Source organism: Globicephala melas, unplaced genomic scaffold, assembly GCF_963455315.2.
Source record: "Globicephala melas unplaced genomic scaffold, mGloMel1.2 SCAFFOLD_172, whole genome shotgun sequence".
NCBI classification, from domain to species: domain Eukaryota; kingdom Metazoa; phylum Chordata; class Mammalia; order Artiodactyla; family Delphinidae; genus Globicephala; species Globicephala melas.
Window position 1 is genome coordinate 479,908 of NW_027207344.1, and position 17,144 is coordinate 497,051.

The window sequence follows — 17,144 nt, forward strand, 5'->3', positions numbered from 1 at the left end:
CGGGGTGGGGGGGGGCTTTTGTCGGAGGGAGCTGTGGAGGGACACACCGGCACACAGGTGGCGGCGCCGGGGTTGGGCGCCGGTGGGGGCGGCCAGGTGCAGGTCGAGGGGCTCGCGGGCCGAAAGGACGGCAACTGGGCCCGCGGCGGAGTCTGGGTCCGGGCCAGCCACCCCGGGAGCGTCTGGGGTGCGGCTGCCTTCCAGGGCCGCCTTCTGGCCGCCTGGCCGGCCGGGCCGGCGGGGAGCGACCCCGCCGGCGCGCGCCGTGGTGGGAGGGGCCTGAGGAGGTGGGGCCTGCAGCGGGGCCCGGCGGGGGCGGAGCCGGCGACCCCGCCGCGGGCGAGTAAAGGAGAAGGCGGGCGGAGCGGGAGGCAAAAAGCCTACAGCACCCGGTATTCCCAGGCGGTCTCCCATCCAAGTACTAACCAGGCCCGACCCTGCTTAGCTTCCGAGATCAGACGAGATCGGGCGCGTTCAGGGTGGTATGGCCGTAGACGGGGGCGGGGGGCCGCGGGCGGCCTCTTGAGGCCCAGTTTCGCTGGCGCTGGCGCCTTAACGCCAGCCTGGCGGCCGGCCCGCCCCGGCAGGGCCCCCTCGCCCGCCCAGGCAGGGGCAACGGAGGTCTCGGGTATCGGGCGGCGGCGGAGGGTTTGGCGACCACCTCCCAGCCCAGGGCGGCCGTGACCCAGCAAACCCTTCGGCGCTTGGCGCCCCGCCCAAGATCCCGCACGTCGCTCACAGGGACGTGGCCCCGGAGGCTTCAGGGCCCGGGGCCCGCGGTCCCTTGGGCATCGGCCCTGCCCGCCCACGCGGCCCTAGGCGCAGCCCGGCCGCAGCCCGGGCCGGCCCTCCTGCCCGACAGCAGCTGGCCCGAAGCCACCGGGAGCCACCATTGAGTCGCCACGGCCCCTCAGCCCCGGCAAGGCCACCCTTGCCCCCACACCCCCCGCCGAGCTCAGGACCCCGCCCCTGGTGGCCGGCAGGCCCGGGGAAGCGGCCCCTGCCCTCGATCCCGCTCCCGCACCCGGCCGCGGTGACACGCCAGAGGGGCGGGGTGGGGGGGGGCTTTTGTCAGAGGGAGCTGTGGAGGGACACACCGGCACACAGGTGGCGGCGCCGGGGCTGGGCGCCGGTGGGGGCGGCCAGGTGCAGGTCGAGGGGCTCGCGGGCCGAAAGGACGGCAACTGGGCCCGCGGCGGAGTCTGGGTCCGGGCCAGCCACCCCGGGAGCGTCTGGGGTGCGCCTGCCTTCCAGGGCCGCCTTCTGGCCGCCTGGCCGGCCGGGCCGGCGGGGAGCGACCCCGCCGGCGCGCGCCGTGGTGGGAGGGGCCTGAGGAGGTGGGGCCTGCAGCGGGGCCCGGCGGGGGCGGAGCCGGCGGCCCCCGCCGCGGGCGAGTAAAGGAGAAGGCGGGCGGAGCGGGAGGCAAAAAGCCTACAGCACCCGGTATTCCCAGGCGGTCTCCCATCCAAGTACTAACCAGGCCCGACCCTGCTTAGCTTCCGAGATCAGACGAGATCGGGCGCGTTCAGGGTGGTATGGCCGTAGACGGGGGCGGGGGGCCGCGGGCGGCCTCTTGAGGCCCAGTTTCGCTGGCGCTGGCGCCTTAACGCCAGCCTGGCGGCCGGCCCGCCCCGGCAGGGCCCCCTCGCCCGCCCAGGCAGGGGCAACGGAGGTCTCGGGTATCGGGCGGCGGCGGAGGGTTTGGCGACCACCTCCCAGCCCAGGGCGGCCGTGACCCAGCAAACCCTTCGGCGCTTGGCGCCCCGCCCAAGATCCCGCACGTCGCTCACAGGGACGTGGCCCCGGAGGCTTCAGGGCCCGGGGCCCGCGGTCCCTTGGGCATCGGCCCTGCCCGCCCACGCGGCCCTAGGCGCAGCCCGGCCGCAGCCCGGGCCGGCCCTCCTGCCCGACAGCAGCTGGCCCGAAGCCACCGGGAGCCACCATTGAGTCGCCACGGCCCCTCAGCCCCGGCAAGGCCACCCTTGCCCCCACACCCCCCGCCGAGCTCAGGACCCCGCCCCTGGTGGCCGGCAGGCCCGGGGAAGCGGCCCCTGCCCTCGATCCCGCTCCCGCACCCGGCCGCGGTGACACGCCAGAGGGGCGGGGTGGGGGGGGGCTTTTCTCAGAGGGAGCTGTGGAGGGACACACCGGCACACAGGTGGCGGCGCCGGGGTTGGGCGCCGGTGGGGGCGGCCAGGTGCAGGTCGAGGGGCTCGCGGGCCGAAAGGACGGCAACTGGGCCCGCGGCGGAGTCTGGGTCCGGGCCAGCCACCCCGGGAGCGTGTGGGGTGCGGCTGCCTTCCAGGGCCGCCTTCTGGCCGCCTGGCCGGCCGGGCCGGCGGGGAGCGACCCCGCCGGCGCGCGCCGTGGTGGGAGGGGCCTGAGGAGGTGGGGCCTGCAGCGGGGCCCGGCGGGGGCGGAGCCGGCGACCCCGCCGCGGGCGAGTAAAGGAGAAGGCGGGCGGAGCGGGAGGCAAAAAGCCTACAGCACCCGGTATTCCCAGGCGGTCTCCCATCCAAGTACTAACCAGGCCCGACCCTGCTTAGCTTCCGAGATCAGACGAGATCGGGCGCGTTCAGGGTGGTATGGCCGTAGACGGGGGCGGGGGGCCGCGGGCGGCCTCTTGAGGCCCAGTTTCGCTGGCGCTGGCGCCTTAACGCCAGCCTGGCGGCCGGCCCGCCCCGGCAGGGCCCCCTCGCCCGCCCAGGCAGGGGCAACGGAGGTCTCGGGTATCGGGCGGCGGCGGAGGGTTTGGCGACCACCTCCCAGCCCAGGGCGGCCGTGACCCAGCAAACCCTTCGGCGCTTGGCGCCCCGCCCAAGATCCCGCACGTCGCTCACAGGGACGTGGCCCCGGAGGCTTCAGGGCCCGGGGCCCGCGGTCCCTTGGGCATCGGCCCTGCCCGCCCACGCGGCCCTAGGCGCAGCCCGGCCGCAGCCCGGGCCGGCCCTCCTGCCCGACAGCAGCTGGCCCGAAGCCACCGGGAGCCACCATTGAGTCGCCACGGCCCCTCAGCCCCGGCAAGGCCACCCTTGCCCCCACACCCCCCGCCGAGCTCAGGACCCCGCCCCTGGTGGCCGGCAGGCCCGGGGAAGCGGCCCCTGCCCTCGATCCCGCTCCCGCACCCGGCCGCGGTGACACGCCAGAGGGGCGGGGTGGGGGGGGGCTTTTGTCGGAGGGAGCTGTGGAGGGACACACCGGCACACAGGTGGCGGCGCCGGGGTTGGGCGCCGGTGGGGGCGGCCAGGTGCAGGTCGAGGGGCTCGCGGGCCGAAAGGACGGCAACTGGGCCCGCGGCGGAGTCTGGGTCCGGGCCAGCCACCCCGGGAGCGTCTGGGGTGCGGCTGCCTTCCAGGGCCGCCTTCTGGCCGCCTGGCCGGCCGGGCCGGCGGGGAGCGACCCCGCCGGCGCGCGCCGTGGTGGGAGGGGCCTGAGGAGGTGGGGCCTGCAGCGGGGCCCGGCGGGGGCGGAGCCGGCGGCCCCCGCCGCGGGCGAGTAAAGGAGAAGGCGGGCGGAGCGGGAGGCAAAAAGCCTACAGCACCCGGTATTCCCAGGCGGTCTCCCATCCAAGTACTAACCAGGCCCGACCCTGCTTAGCTTCCGAGATCAGACGAGATCGGGCGCGTTCAGGGTGGTATGGCCGTAGACGGGGGCGGGGGGCCGCGGGCGGCCTCTTGAGGCCCAGTTTCGCTGGCGCTGGCGCCTTAACGCCAGCCTGGCGGCCGGCCCGCCCCGGCAGGGCCCCCTCGCCCGCCCAGGCAGGGGCAACGGAGGTCTCGGGTATCGGGCGGCGGCGGAGGGTTTGGCGACCACCTCCCAGCCCAGGGCGGCCGTGACCCAGCAAACCCTTCGGCGCTTGGCGCCCCGCCCAAGATCCCGCACGTCGCTCACAGGGACGTGGCCCCGGAGGCTTCAGGGCCCGGGGCCCGCGGTCCCTTGGGCATCGGCCCTGCCCGCCCACGCGGCCCTAGGCGCAGCCCGGCCGCAGCCCGGGCCGGCCCTCCTGCCCGACAGCAGCTGGCCCGAAGCCACCGGGAGCCACCATTGAGTCGCCACGGCCCCTCAGCCCCGGCAAGGCCACCCTTGCCCCCACACCCCCCGCCGAGCTCAGGACCCCGCCCCTGGTGGCCGGCAGGCCCGGGGAAGCGGCCCCTGCCCTCGATCCCGCTCCCGCACCCGGCCGCGGTGACACGCCAGAGGGGCGGGGTGGGGGGGGGCTTTTGACGGAGGGAGCTGTGGAGGGACATACCGGCACACAGGTGGCGGCGCCGGGGCTGGGCGCCGGTGGGGGCGGCCAGGTGCAGGTCGAGGGGCTCGCGGGCCGAAAGGACGGCAACTGGGCCCATGGCGGAGTCTGGGTCTGGAGGGCTCTGAGCCTCCATCCGCTCTGTTGCCTCGGGTCTACCGGCCCGACGCCTGGTAGCGCGACACCCCACCGGCCCAGAGACGTAGCCTCCCCAGCTGTGCTCACAGCGAGTCCAACCGCAGCCTGCATCCCTCCACGGGACACTTGGATTACTCCCGCGATCCCCACGAGGTGCGGCACCCGGCGGCCGAATGGGCTGAGATCCTGCCCTTGCGGCGCCCTGTGGCCACCTCCGCCTCCCTCACGGTACTGGCCGAGGCCTCGGACCAGCGGGCCCCGGCTCCCAGCTCAGCGCTGCTCCTCCGCCCCTCTCACCTCCTGCCCGACGTCCAGGCTACCGAGCACCCTCCACCCCCGCCCACCTTCATGCCACTCAGCCGGAACCCGGGAGGCAATGCCAACTACCAGGTGTATGACAGTCTGGTGCTGAAGCGGCAACCGCAGGAGGGCCAAGCGCGGGCCAACTCGCTGCTACCTTCCACCTCGGCCTCCAGGCCCTCTCTGCACGGGAGCCAGACTGGGAAAATGAACTTACCAGCAGCAAGTGGGGGCAGGGGCAGGGGGCGGCAGGGCATGGAGAGAGGAATAAAGAGCGCCAGAGTCCAGGAAACATTGGTGGTCTGTGGCTTGGAAGCGCCACTCCTTCTGCCAGCCTGGGTCCCTGCGCTTGGCTTCCTGCAATAAGAAGCCAGTGTCCCCTTCTTGGCCTGAGGGTCCCTTTGGTTTAGTGGCCACAGTTCTGCCAGCAGGCCCCTCCTGGTCCTATACCATGCACTAAGTACATCTGCAGCTGCAGACTCCAAACCCCTGGTCTCTGGGCACCTCCTCTGTGTCTCAGCTGTCCCTGTCCACAGAGAGCCTCATACAAGAAGTTGCTTCCAAACTGGGAGGTTCCACATCTGGGCAGGTCCAGCTCCAGGCCCAGTGAAGGGCATGAAGAAGGCTGAGGCTCTGGACTCCAGCCAGGCCTTCAGCAGGCCTCTGAGGCCAAGGTCTTCCTAGTCTCAAGAGGGGCCAAGAGACGCAATGTGTCATTTGAACAAGTGAGTCAGCGGGCGGTGAGCGAATGAATGACCGCTCGAGGGGATGTATGCCGGCCACCGGGCCCTGTTTGACTGTCCAGGCTCAGCTTACCTGACCCTGGTTACCAGGGAATGCCACTCTGGGCCCTCCTTTTCATCCCCCTCCCTCACTGTGACCTCACCACCTGCCCCATTATGACCCAGTCTGGCTCCCAGTTAAAACTGGAGGGCAGAGGGCCCAGGCAGTCCTGGGACCAACGGCCATGGGTGAGCGAAACTACTACCGAGCCGAGCCGTTCACTGGCCCCATCCCCAGGAAATGCCAGGAGCAAGGATACTCAATTCTTCTGATCCCGGTCAGCTTCATCTTGCTCAACGTGGGGATCAACATGGTGACTATGGTCAGGGCAGGATCTGTGCAGCGCGGTTGGGGGAGCCCTGGGGTCTTGAAGGGGCTGAGGTGGGAGGGCTGCTGGGGTGTGACCGGGACAAGGGTTGGATTTCAGGGCTCACCCTGCTCCCGGCCTCCCCCCTCCCCTTCTTGCCTCAACTCTGGAGGCATCTGAAGAGATTCTTGCGGGCACTTTTCAATCGTATTTTCCACAAAGGTGAGTGGGCGCCGGCGTGGGTTCAGGGGATGTGGGCCTGTCCCCTTTCTTCTATCCCTGCCTTGATTCTCAGCCCCTCAGGAACCCAGGCCCTGACCCATCTCGCCTTTCCCCACAGACAAGCAAGCCAGCTGTGTAGGCACCCATCGCATGTGCATGCGCTGCTCCGTGGATCCCAAGAACCTGTGCTCAAGAGTTTCTTCCCACTTCTGCCATCGCCCAAGCTTCCTGCTCGGGCAGGTAAACCCACCTTGACTACTGCCTGCAGCGGGGCTCGGCGGGGGCGGAGCCGGCGGCCCCCCCGCCGCGGGCGAGTAAAGGAGAAGGCGGGCGGAGCGGGAGGCAAAAAGCCTACAGCACCCGGTATTCCCAGGCGGTCTCCCATCCAAGTACTAACCAGGCCCGACCCTGCTTAGCTTCCGAGATCAGACGAGATCGGGCGCGTTCAGGGTGGTATGGCCGTAGACGGGGGCGGGGGGCCGCGGGCGGCCTCTTGAGGCCCAGTTTCGCTGGCGCTGGCGCCTTAACGCCAGCCTGGCGGCCGGCCCGCCCCGGCAGGGCCCCCTCGCCCGCCCAGGCAGGGGCAACGGAGGTCTCGGGTATCGGGCGGCGGCGGAGGGTTTGGCGACCACCTCCCAGCCCAGGGCGGCCGTGACCCAGCAAACCCTTCGGCGCTTGGCGCCCCGCCCAAGATCCCGCACGTCGCTCACAGGGACGTGGCCCCGGAGGCTTCAGGGCCCGGGGCCCGCGGTCCCTTGGGCATCGGCCCTGCCCGCCCACGCGGCCCTAGGCGCAGCCCGGCCGCAGCCCGGGCCGGCCCTCCTGCCCGACAGCAGCTGGCCCGAAGCCACCGGGAGCCACCATTGAGTCGCCACGGCCCCTCAGCCCCGGCAAGGCCACCCTTGCCCCCACACCCCCCGCCGAGCTCAGGACCCCGCCCCTGGTGGCCGGCAGGCCCGGGGAAGCGGCCCCTGCCCTCGATCCCGCTCCCGCACCCGGCCGCGGTGACACGCCAGAGGGGCGGGGTGGGGGGGGGCTTTTGTCGGAGGGAGCTGTGGAGGGACACACCGGCACACAGGTGGCGGCGCCGGGGTTGGGCGCCGGTGGGGGCGGCCAGGTGCAGATCGAGGGGCTCGCGGGCCGAAAGGACGGCAACTGGGCCCGCGGCGGAGTCTGGGTCCGGGCCAGCCACCCCGGGAGCGTCTGGGGTGCGGCTGCCTTCCAGGGCCGCCTTCTGGCCGCCTGGCCGGCCGGGCCGGCGGGGAGCGACCCCGCCGGCGCGCGCCGTGGTGGGAGGGGCCTGAGGAGGTGGGGCCTGCAGCGGGGCCCGGCGGGGGCGGAGCCGGCGGCCCCCGCCGCGGGCGAGTAAAGGAGAAGGCGGGCGGAGCGGGAGGCAAAAAGCCTACAGCACCCGGTATTCCCAGGCGGTCTCCCATCCAAGTACTAACCAGGCCCGACCCTGCTTAGCTTCCGAGATCAGACGAGATCGGGCGCGTTCAGGGTGGTATGGCCGTAGACGGGGGCGGGGGGCCGCGGGCGGCCTCTTGAGGCCCAGTTTCGCTGGCGCTGGCGCCTTAACGCCAGCCTGGCGGCCGGCCCGCCCCGGCAGGGCCCCCTCGCCCGCCCAGGCAGGGGCAACGGAGGTCTCGGGTATCGGGCGGCGGCGGAGGGTTTGGCGACCACCTCCCAGCCCAGGGCGGCCGTGACCCAGCAAACCCTTCGGCGCTTGGCGCCCCGCCCAAGATCCCGCACGTCGCTCACAGGGACGTGGCCCCGGAGGCTTCAGGGCCCGGGGCCCGCGGTCCCTTGGGCATCGGCCCTGCCCGCCCACGCGGCCCTAGGCGCAGCCCGGCCGCAGCCCGGGCCGGCCCTCCTGCCCGACAGCAGCTGGCCCGAAGCCACCGGGAGCCACCATTGAGTCGCCACGGCCCCTCAGCCCCGGCAAGGCCACCCTTGCCCCCACACCCCCCGCCGAGCTCAGGACCCCGCCCCTGGTGGCCGGCAGGCCCGGGGAAGCGGCCCCTGCCCTCGATCCCGCTCCCGCACCCGGCCGCGGTGACACGCCAGAGGGGCGGGGTGGGGGGGGGCTTTTGTCAGAGGGAGCTGTGGAGGGACACACCGGCACACAGGTGGCGGCGCCGGGGCTGGGCGCCGGTGGGGGCGGCCAGGTGCAGGTCGAGGGGCTCGCGGGCCGAAAGGACGGCAACTGGGCCCGCGGCGGAGTCTGGGTCCGGGCCAGCCACCCCGGGAGCGTCTGGGGTGCGCCTGCCTTCCAGGGCCGCCTTCTGGCCGCCTGGCCGGCCGGGCCGGCGGGGAGCGACCCCGCCGGCGCGCGCCGTGGTGGGAGGGGCCTGAGGAGGTGGGGCCTGCAGCGGGGCCCGGCGGGGGCGGAGCCGGCGGCCCCCGCCGCGGGCGAGTAAAGGAGAAGGCGGGCGGAGCGGGAGGCAAAAAGCCTACAGCACCCGGTATTCCCAGGCGGTCTCCCATCCAAGTACTAACCAGGCCCGACCCTGCTTAGCTTCCGAGATCAGACGAGATCGGGCGCGTTCAGGGTGGTATGGCCGTAGACGGGGGCGGGGGGCCGCGGGCGGCCTCTTGAGGCCCAGTTTCGCTGGCGCTGGCGCCTTAACGCCAGCCTGGCGGCCGGCCCGCCCCGGCAGGGCCCCCTCGCCCGCCCAGGCAGGGGCAACGGAGGTCTCGGGTATCGGGCGGCGGCGGAGGGTTTGGCGACCACCTCCCAGCCCAGGGCGGCCGTGACCCAGCAAACCCTTCGGCGCTTGGCGCCCCGCCCAAGATCCCGCACGTCGCTCACAGGGACGTGGCCCCGGAGGCTTCAGGGCCCGGGGCCCGCGGTCCCTTGGGCATCGGCCCTGCCCGCCCACGCGGCCCTAGGCGCAGCCCGGCCGCAGCCCGGGCCGGCCCTCCTGCCCGACAGCAGCTGGCCCGAAGCCACCGGGAGCCACCAATGAGTCGCCACGGCCCCTCAGCCCCGGCAAGGCCACCCTTGCCCCCACACCCCCCGCCGAGCTCAGGACCCCGCCCCTGGTGGCCGGCAGGCCCGGGGAAGCGGCCCCTGCCCTCGATCCCGCTCCCGCACCCGGCCGCGGTGACACGCCAGAGGGGCGGGGTGGGGGGGGGCTTTTGTCGGAGGGAGCTGTGGAGGGACACACCGGCACACAGGTGGCGGCGCCGGGGCTGGGCGCCGGTGGGGGCGGCCAGGTGCAGGTCGAGGGGCTCGCGGGCCGAAAGGACGGCAACTGGGCCCGCGGCGGAGTCTGGGTCCGGGCCAGCCACCCCGGGAGCGTCTGGGGTGCGCCTGCCTTCCAGGGCCGCCTTCTGGCCGCCTGGCCGGCCGGGCCGGCGGGGAGCGACCCCGCCGGCGCGCGCCGTGGTGGGAGGGGCCTGAGGAGGTGGGGCCTGCAGCGGGGCCCGGCGGGGGCGGAGCCGGCGGCCCCCGCCGCGGGCGAGTAAAGGAGAAGGCGGGCGGAGCGGGAGGCAAAAAGCCTACAGCACCCGGTATTCCCAGGCGGTCTCCCATCCAAGTACTAACCAGGCCCGACCCTGCTTAGCTTCCGAGATCAGACGAGATCGGGCGCGTTCAGGGTGGTATGGCCGTAGACGGGGGCGGGGGGCCGCGGGCGGCCTCTTGAGGCCCAGTTTCGCTGGCGCTGGCGCCTTAACGCCAGCCTGGCGGCCGGCCCGCCCCGGCAGGGCCCCCTCGCCCGCCCAGGCAGGGGCAACGGAGGTCTCGGGTATCGGGCGGCGGCGGAGGGTTTGGCGACCACCTCTCAGCCCAGGGCGGCCGTGACCCAGCAAACCCTTCGGCGCTTGGCGCCCCGCCCAAGATCCCGCACGTCGCTCACAGGGACGTGGCCCCGGAGGCTTCAGGGCCCGGGGCCCGCGGTCCCTTGGGCATCGGCCCTGCCCGCCCACGCGGCCCTAGGCGCAGCCCGGCCGCAGCCCGGGCCGGCCCTCCTGCCCGACAGCAGCTGGCCCGAAGCCACCGGGAGCCACCATTGAGTCGCCACGGCCCCTCAGCCCCGGCAAGGCCACCCTTGCCCCCACACCCCCCGCCGAGCTCAGGACCCCGCCCCTGGTGGCCGGCAGGCCCGGGGAAGCGGCCCCTGCCCTCGATCCCGCTCCCGCACCCGGCCGCGGTGACACGCCAGAGGGGCGGGGTGGGGGGGGGCTTTTGTCAGAGGGAGCTGTGGAGGGACACACCGGCACACAGGTGGCGGCGCCGGGGCTGGGCGCCGGTGGGGGCGGCCAGGTGCAGGTCGAGGGGCTCGCGGGCCGAAAGGACGGCAACTGGGCCCGCGGCGGAGTCTGGGTCCGGGCCAGCCACCCCGGGAGCGTCTGGGGTGCGGCTGCCTTCCAGGGCCGCCTTCTGGCCGCCTGGCCGGCCGGGCCGGCGGGGAGCGACCCCGCCGGCGCGCGCCGTGGTGGGAGGGGCCTGAGGAGGTGGGGCCTGCAGCGGGGCCCGGCGGGGGCGGAGCCGGCGGCCCCCCCGCCGCGGGCGAGTAAAGGAGAAGGCGGGCGGAGCGGGAGGCAAAAAGCCTACAGCACCCGGTATTCCCAGGCGGTCTCCCATCCAAGTACTAACCAGGCCCGACCCTGCTTAGCTTCCGAGATCAGACGAGATCGGGCGCGTTCAGGGTGGTATGGCCGTAGACGGGGGCGGGGGGCCGCGGGCGGCCTCTTGAGGCCCAGTTTCGCTGGCGCTGGCGCCTTAACGCCAGCCTGGCGGCCGGCCCGCCCCGGCAGGGCCCCCTCGCCCGCCCAGGCAGGGGCAACGGAGGTCTCGGGTATCGGGCGGCGGCGGAGGGTTTGGCGACCACCTCCCAGCCCAGGGCGGCCGTGACCCAGCAAACCCTTCGGCGCTTGGCGCCCCGCCCAAGATCCCGCACGTCGCTCACAGGGACGTGGCCCCGGAGGCTTCAGGGCCCGGGGCCCGCGGTCCCTTGGGCATCGGCCCTGCCCGCCCACGCGGCCCTAGGCACAGCCCGGCCGCAGCCCAGGCCGGCCCTCCTAGCCGACAGCAGCTGGCCCGAAGCCACCAGGAGCCACCATTGAGTCGCCACGGCCCCTCAGCCCCGGCAAGGCCACCCTTGCCCCCACACCCCCCGCCGAGCTCAGGACCCCGCCCCTGGTGGCCGGCAGGCCCGGGGAAGCGGCCCCTGCCCTCGATCCCGCTCCCGCACCCGGCCGCGGTGACACGCCAGAGGGGCGGGGTGGGGGGGGGCTTTTGTCGGAGGGAGCTGTGGAGGGACACACCGGCACACAGGTGGCGGCGCCGGGGCTGGGCGCCGGTGGGGGCGGCCAGGTGCAGGTCGAGGGGCTCGCGGGCCGAAAGGACGGCAACTGGGCCCATGGCGGAGTCTGGGTCTGGAGGGCTCTGAGCCTCCATCCGCTCTGGTGCCTCGGGTCTACCGGCCCGACGCCTGGTAGCGCGACACCCCACCGGCCCACAGACGTAGCCTCCCCAGCTGTGCTCACAGCGAGTCCAACCGCAGCCTGCATCCCTCCACGGGACACTTGGATTACTCCCGCGATCCCCACGAGGTGCGGCACCCGGCGGCCGAATGGGCTGAGATCCTGCCCTTGCGGCGCCCTGTGGCCACCTCCGCCTCCCTCACGGTACTGGCCGAGGCCTCGGACCAGCGGGCCCCGGCTCCCAGCTCAGCGCTGCTCCTCCGCCCCTCTCACCTCCTGCCCGACGTCCAGGCTACCGAGCACCCTCCACCCCCGCCCACCTTCATGCCACTCAGCCGGAACCCGGGAGGCAATGCCAACTACCAGGTGTATGACAGTCTGGTGCTGAAGCGGCAACCGCAGGAGGGCCAAGCGCGGGCCAACTCGCTGCTACCTTCCACCTCGGCCTCCAGGCCCTCTCTGCACGGGAGCCAGACTGGGAAAATGAACTTACCAGCAGCAAGTGGGGGCAGGGGCAGGGGGCGGCAGGGCATGGAGAGAGGAATAAAGAGCGCCAGAGTCCAGGAAACATTGGTGGTCTGTGGCTTGGAAGCGCCACTCCTTCTGCCAGCCTGGGTCCCTGCGCTTGGCTTCCTGCAATAAGAAGCCAGTGTCCCCTTCTTGGCCTGAGGGTCCCTTTGGTTTAGTGGCCACAGTTCTGCCAGCAGGCCCCTCCTGGTCCTATACCATGCACTAAGTACATCTGCAGCTGCAGACTCCAAACCCCTGGTCTCTGGGCACCTCCTCTGTGTCTCAGCTGTCCCTGTCCACAGAGAGCCTCATACAAGAAGTTGCTTCCAAACTGGGAGGTTCCACATCTGGGCAGGTCCAGCTCCAGGCCCAGTGAAGGGCATGAAGAAGGCTGAGGCTCTGGACTCCAGCCAGGCCTTCAGCAGGCCTCTGAGGCCAAGGTCTTCCTAGTCTCAAGAGGGGCCAAGAGACGCAATGTGTCATTTGAACAAGTGAGTCAGCGGGCGGTGAGCGAATGAATGACCACTCGAGGGGATGTATGCCGGCCACCGGGCCCTGTTTGACTGTCCAGGCTCAGCTTACCTGACCTTGGTTACCAGGGAATGCCACTCTGGGCCCTCCTTTTCATCCCCCTCCCTCACTGTGACCTCACCACCTGCCCCATTATGACCCAGTCTGGCTCCCAGTTAAAACTGGAGGGCAGAGGGCCCAGGCAGTCCTGGGACCAACAGCGATGGGTGAGCGAAACTACTACCGAGCCGAGCCGTTCACTGGCCCCATCCCCAGGAAATGCCAGGAGCAAGGATACTCAATTCTTCTGATCCCGGTCAGCTTCATCTTGCTCAACGTGGGGATCAACATGGTGACTATGGTCAGGGCAGGATCTGTGCAGCGCGGTTGGGGGAGCCCTGGGGTCTTGAAGGGGCTGAGGTGGGAGGGCTGCTGGGGTGTGACCGGGACAAGGGTTGGATTTCAGGGCTCACCCTGCTCCCGGCCTCCCCCCTCCCCTTCTTGCCTCAACTCTGGAGGCATCTGAAGAGATTCTTGCGGGCACTTTTCAATCGTATTTTCCACAAAGGTGAGTGGGCGCCGGCGTGGGTTCAGGGGATGTGGGCCTGTCCCCTTTCTTCTATCCCTGCCTTGATTCTCAGCCCCTCAGGAACCCAGGCCCTGACCCATCTCGCCTTTCCCCACAGACAAGCAAGCCAGCTGTGTAGGCACCCATCGCATGTGCATGCGCTGCTCCGTGGATCCCAAGAACCTGTGCTCAAGAGTTTCTTCCCACTTCTGCCATCGCCCAAGCTTCCTGCTCGGGCAGGTAAACCCACCTTGACTACTGCCTGCAGCGGGGCTCGGCGGGGGCGGAGCCGGCGGCCCCCCCGCCGCGGGCGAGTAAAGGAGAAGGCGGGCGGAGCGGGAGGCAAAAAGCCTACAGCACCCGGTATTCCCAGGCGGTCTCCCATCCAAGTACTAACCAGGCCCGACCCTGCTTAGCTTCCGAGATCAGACGAGATCGGGCGCGTTCAGGGTGGTATGGCCGTAGACGGGGGCGGGGGGCCGCGGGCGGCCTCTTGAGGCCCAGTTTCGCTGGCGCTGGCGCCTTAACGCCAGCCTGGCGGCCGGCCCGCCCCGGCAGGGCCCCCTCGCCCGCCCAGGCAGGGGCAACGGAGGTCTCGGGTATCGGGCGGCGGCGGAGGGTTTGGCGACCACCTCCCAGCCCAGGGCGGCCGTGACCCAGCAAACCCTTCGGCGCTTGGCGCCCCGCCCAAGATCCCGCACGTCGCTCACAGGGACGTGGCCCCGGAGGCTTCAGGGCCCGGGGCCCGCGGTCCCTTGGGCATCGGCCCTGCCCGCCCACGCGGCCCTAGGCGCAGCCCGGCCGCAGCCCGGGCCGGCCCTCCTGCCCGACAGCAGCTGGCCCGAAGCCACCGGGAGCCACCATTGAGTCGCCACGGCCCCTCAGCCCCGGCAAGGCCACCCTTGCCCCCACACCCCCCGCCGAGCTCAGGACCCCGCCCCTGGTGGCCGGCAGGCCCGGGGAAGCGGCCCCTGCCCTCGATCCCGCTCCCGCACCCGGCCGCGGTGACACGCCAGAGGGGCGGGGTGGGGGGGGGCTTTTGACGGAGGGAGCTGTGGAGGGACATACCGGCACACAGGTGGCGGCGCCGGGGCTGGGCGCCGGTGGGGGCGGCCAGGTGCAGGTCGAGGGGCTCGCGGGCCGAAAGGACGGCAACTGGGCCCATGGCGGAGTCTGGGTCTGGAGGGCTCTGAGCCTCCATCCGCTCTGTTGCCTCGGGTCTACCGGCCCGACGCCTGGTAGCGCGACACCCCACCGGCCCACAGACGTAGCCTCCCCAGCTGTGCTCACAGCGAGTCCAACCGCAGCCTGCATCCCTCCACGGGACACTTGGATTACTCCCGCGATCCCCACGAGGTGCGGCACCCGGCGGCCGAATGGGCTGAGATCCTGCCCTTGCGGCGCCCTGTGGCCACCTCCGCCTCCCTCACGGTACTGGCCGAGGCCTTGGACCAGCGGGCCCCGGCTCCCAGCTCAGCGCTGCTCCTCCGCCCCTCTCACCTCCTGCCCGACGTCCAGGCTACCGAGCACCCTCCACCCCCGCCCACCTTCATGCCACTCAGCCGGAACCCGGGAGGCAATGCCAACTACCAGGTGTATGACAGTCTGGTGCTGAAGCGGCAACCGCAGGAGGGCCAAGCGCGGGCCAACTCGCTGCTACCTTCCACCTCGGCCTCCAGGCCCTCTCTGCACGGGAGCCAGACTGGGAAAGTGAACTTACCAGCAGCAAATGGGGGCAGGGGCAGGGGGCGGCAGGGCATGGAGAGAGGAATAAAGAGCGCCAGAGTCCAGGAAACATTGGTGGTCTGTGGCTTGGAAGCGCCACTCCTTCTGCCAGCCTGGGTCCCTGCGCTTGGCTTCCTGCAATAAGAAGCCAGTGTCCCCTTCTTGGCCTGAGGGTCCCTTTGGTTTAGTGGCCACAGTTCTGCCAGCAGGCCCCTCCTGGTCCTATACCATGCACTAAGTACATCTGCAGCTGCAGACTCCAAACCCCTGGTCTCTGGGCACCTCCTCTGTGTCTCAGCTGTCCCTGTCCACAGAGAGCCTCATACAAGAAGTTGCTTCCAAACTGGGAGGTTCCACATCTGGGCAGGTCCAGCTCCAGGCCCAGTGAAGGGCATGAAGAAGGCTGAGGCTCTGGACTCCAGCCAGGCCTTCAGCAGGCCTCTGAGGCCAAGGTCTTCCTAGTCTCAAGAGGGGCCAAGAGACGCAATGTGTCATTTGAACAAGTGAGTCAGCGGGCGGTGAGCGAATGAATGACCGCTCGAGGGGATGTATGCCGGCCACCGGGCCCTGTTTGACTGTCCAGGCTCAGCTTACCTGACCCTGGTTACCAGGGAATGCCACTCTGGGCCCTCCTTTTCATCCCCCTCCCTCACTGTGACCTCACCACCTGCCCCATTATGACCCAGTCTGGCTCCCAGTTAAAACTGGAGGGCAGAGGGCCCAGGCAGTCCTGGGACCAACGGCCATGGGTGAGCGAAACTACTACCGAGCCGAGCCGTTCACTGGCCCCATCCCCAGGAAATGCCAGGAGCAAGGATACTCAATTCTTCTGATCCCGGTCAGCTTCATCTTGCTCAACGTGGGGATCAACATGGTGACTATGGTCAGGGCAGGATCTGTGCAGCGCGGTTGGGGGAGCCCTGGGGTCTTGAAGGGGCTGAGGTGGGAGGGCTGCTGGGGTGTGACCGGGACAAGGGTTGGATTTCAGGGCTCACCCTGCTCCCGGCCTCCCCCCTCCCCTTCTTGCCTCAACTCTGGAGGCATCTGAAGAGATTCTTGCGGGCACTTTTCAATCGTATTTTCCACAAAGGTGAGTGGGCGCCGGCGTGGGTTCAGGGGATGTGGGCCTGTCCCCTTTCTTCTATCCCTGCCTTGATTCTCAGCCCCTCAGGAACCCAGGCCCTGACCCATCTCGCCTTTCCCCACAGACAAGCAAGCCAGCTGTGTAGGCACCCATCGCATGTGCATGCGCTGCTCCGTGGATCCCAAGAACCTGTGCTCAAGAGTTTCTTCCCACTTCTGCCATCGCCCAAGCTTCCTGCTCGGGCAGGTAAACCCACCTTGACTACTGCCTGCAGCGGGGCTCGGCGGGGGCGGAGCCGGCGGCCCCCCCGCCGCGGGCGAGTAAAGGAGAAGGCGGGCGGAGCGGGAGGCAAAAAGCCTACAGCACCCGGTATTCCCAGGCGGTCTCCCATCCAAGTACTAACCAGGCCCGACCCTGCTTAGCTTCCGAGATCAGACGAGATCGGGCGCGTTCAGGGTGGTATGGCCGTAGACGGGGGCGGGGGGCCGCGGGCGGCCTCTTGAGGCCCAGTTTCGCTGGCGCTGGCGCCTTAACGCCAGCCTGGCGGCCGGCCCGCCCCGGCAGGGCCCCCTCGCCCGCCCAGGCAGGGGCAACGGAGGTCTCGGGTATCGGGCGGCGGCGGAGGGTTTGGCGACCACCTCCCAGCCCAGGGCGGCCGTGACCCAGCAAACCCTTCGGCGCTTGGCGCCCCGCCCAAGATCCCGCACGTCGCTCACAGGGACGTGGCCCCGGAGGCTTCAGGGCCCGGGGCCCGCGGTCCCTTGGGCATCGGCCCTGCCCGCCCACGCGGCCCTAGGCGCAGCCCGGCCGCAGCCCGGGCCGGCCCTCCTGCCCGACAGCAGCTGGCCCGAAGCCACCGGGAGCCACCAATGAGTCGCCACGGCCCCTCAGCCCCGGCAAGGCCACCCTTGCCCCCACACCCCCCGCCGAGCTCAGGACCCCGCCCCTGGTGGCCGGCAGGCCCGGGGAAGCGGCCCCTGCCCTCGATCCCGCTCCCGCACCCGGCCGCGGTGACACGCCAGAGGGGCGGGGTGGGGGGGGGCTTTTGTCGGAGGGAGCTGTGGAGGGACACACCGGCACACAGGTGGCGGCGCCGGGGCTGGGCGCCGGTGGGGGCGGCCAGGTGCAGGTCGAGGGGCTCGCGGGCCGAAAGGACGGCAACTGGGCCCGCGGCGGAGTCTGGGTCCGGGCCAGCCACCCCGGGAGCGTCTGGGGTGCGCCTGCCTTCCAGGGCCGCCTTCTGGCCGCCTGGCCGGCCGGGCCGGCGGGGAGCGACCCCGCCGGCGCGCGCCGTGGTGGGAGGGGCCTGAGGAGGTGG

The 17,144-nt window shown here is 71.6% G+C and overlaps 11 non-coding genes across 11 annotated transcripts; all 11 read right to left on the reverse strand.

Annotated features, from left to right (window-relative positions):
• Positions 1-377: 377 nt before the first annotated feature.
• Positions 378-496, reverse strand: LOC132596253 (5S ribosomal RNA). The gene has a single exon (XR_009562352.1). It is a non-coding gene; the product is annotated as a 5S ribosomal RNA (ribosomal RNA).
• Positions 497-1,428: 932 nt separating this feature from the next.
• On the reverse strand, positions 1,429-1,547 carry LOC132596254 (5S ribosomal RNA). Its single transcript, XR_009562353.1, has one exon. It is a non-coding gene; the product is annotated as a 5S ribosomal RNA (ribosomal RNA).
• A 931-nt stretch (positions 1,548-2,478) lies between these two features.
• On the reverse strand, positions 2,479-2,597 carry LOC132596255 (5S ribosomal RNA). Its single transcript, XR_009562354.1, has one exon. It is a non-coding gene; the product is annotated as a 5S ribosomal RNA (ribosomal RNA).
• Positions 2,598-3,529: 932 nt separating this feature from the next.
• Positions 3,530-3,648, reverse strand: LOC132596256 (5S ribosomal RNA). The gene has a single exon (XR_009562355.1). It is a non-coding gene; the product is annotated as a 5S ribosomal RNA (ribosomal RNA).
• Positions 3,649-6,344: 2,696 nt separating this feature from the next.
• On the reverse strand, positions 6,345-6,463 carry LOC132596258 (5S ribosomal RNA). Its single transcript, XR_009562357.1, has one exon. It is a non-coding gene; the product is annotated as a 5S ribosomal RNA (ribosomal RNA).
• Positions 6,464-7,395: 932 nt separating this feature from the next.
• On the reverse strand, positions 7,396-7,514 carry LOC132596259 (5S ribosomal RNA). The gene has a single exon (XR_009562358.1). It is a non-coding gene; the product is annotated as a 5S ribosomal RNA (ribosomal RNA).
• Positions 7,515-8,446: 932 nt separating this feature from the next.
• On the reverse strand, positions 8,447-8,565 carry LOC132596260 (5S ribosomal RNA). The gene has a single exon (XR_009562359.1). It is a non-coding gene; the product is annotated as a 5S ribosomal RNA (ribosomal RNA).
• Positions 8,566-9,497: 932 nt separating this feature from the next.
• Positions 9,498-9,616, reverse strand: LOC132596261 (5S ribosomal RNA). The gene has a single exon (XR_009562360.1). It is a non-coding gene; the product is annotated as a 5S ribosomal RNA (ribosomal RNA).
• Positions 9,617-10,550: 934 nt separating this feature from the next.
• On the reverse strand, positions 10,551-10,669 carry LOC132596262 (5S ribosomal RNA). Its single transcript, XR_009562361.1, has one exon. It is a non-coding gene; the product is annotated as a 5S ribosomal RNA (ribosomal RNA).
• A 2,696-nt stretch (positions 10,670-13,365) lies between these two features.
• Positions 13,366-13,484, reverse strand: LOC132596263 (5S ribosomal RNA). The gene has a single exon (XR_009562362.1). It is a non-coding gene; the product is annotated as a 5S ribosomal RNA (ribosomal RNA).
• Positions 13,485-16,180: 2,696 nt separating this feature from the next.
• Positions 16,181-16,299, reverse strand: LOC132596264 (5S ribosomal RNA). Its single transcript, XR_009562363.1, has one exon. It is a non-coding gene; the product is annotated as a 5S ribosomal RNA (ribosomal RNA).
• Positions 16,300-17,144: the final 845 nt, after the last annotated feature.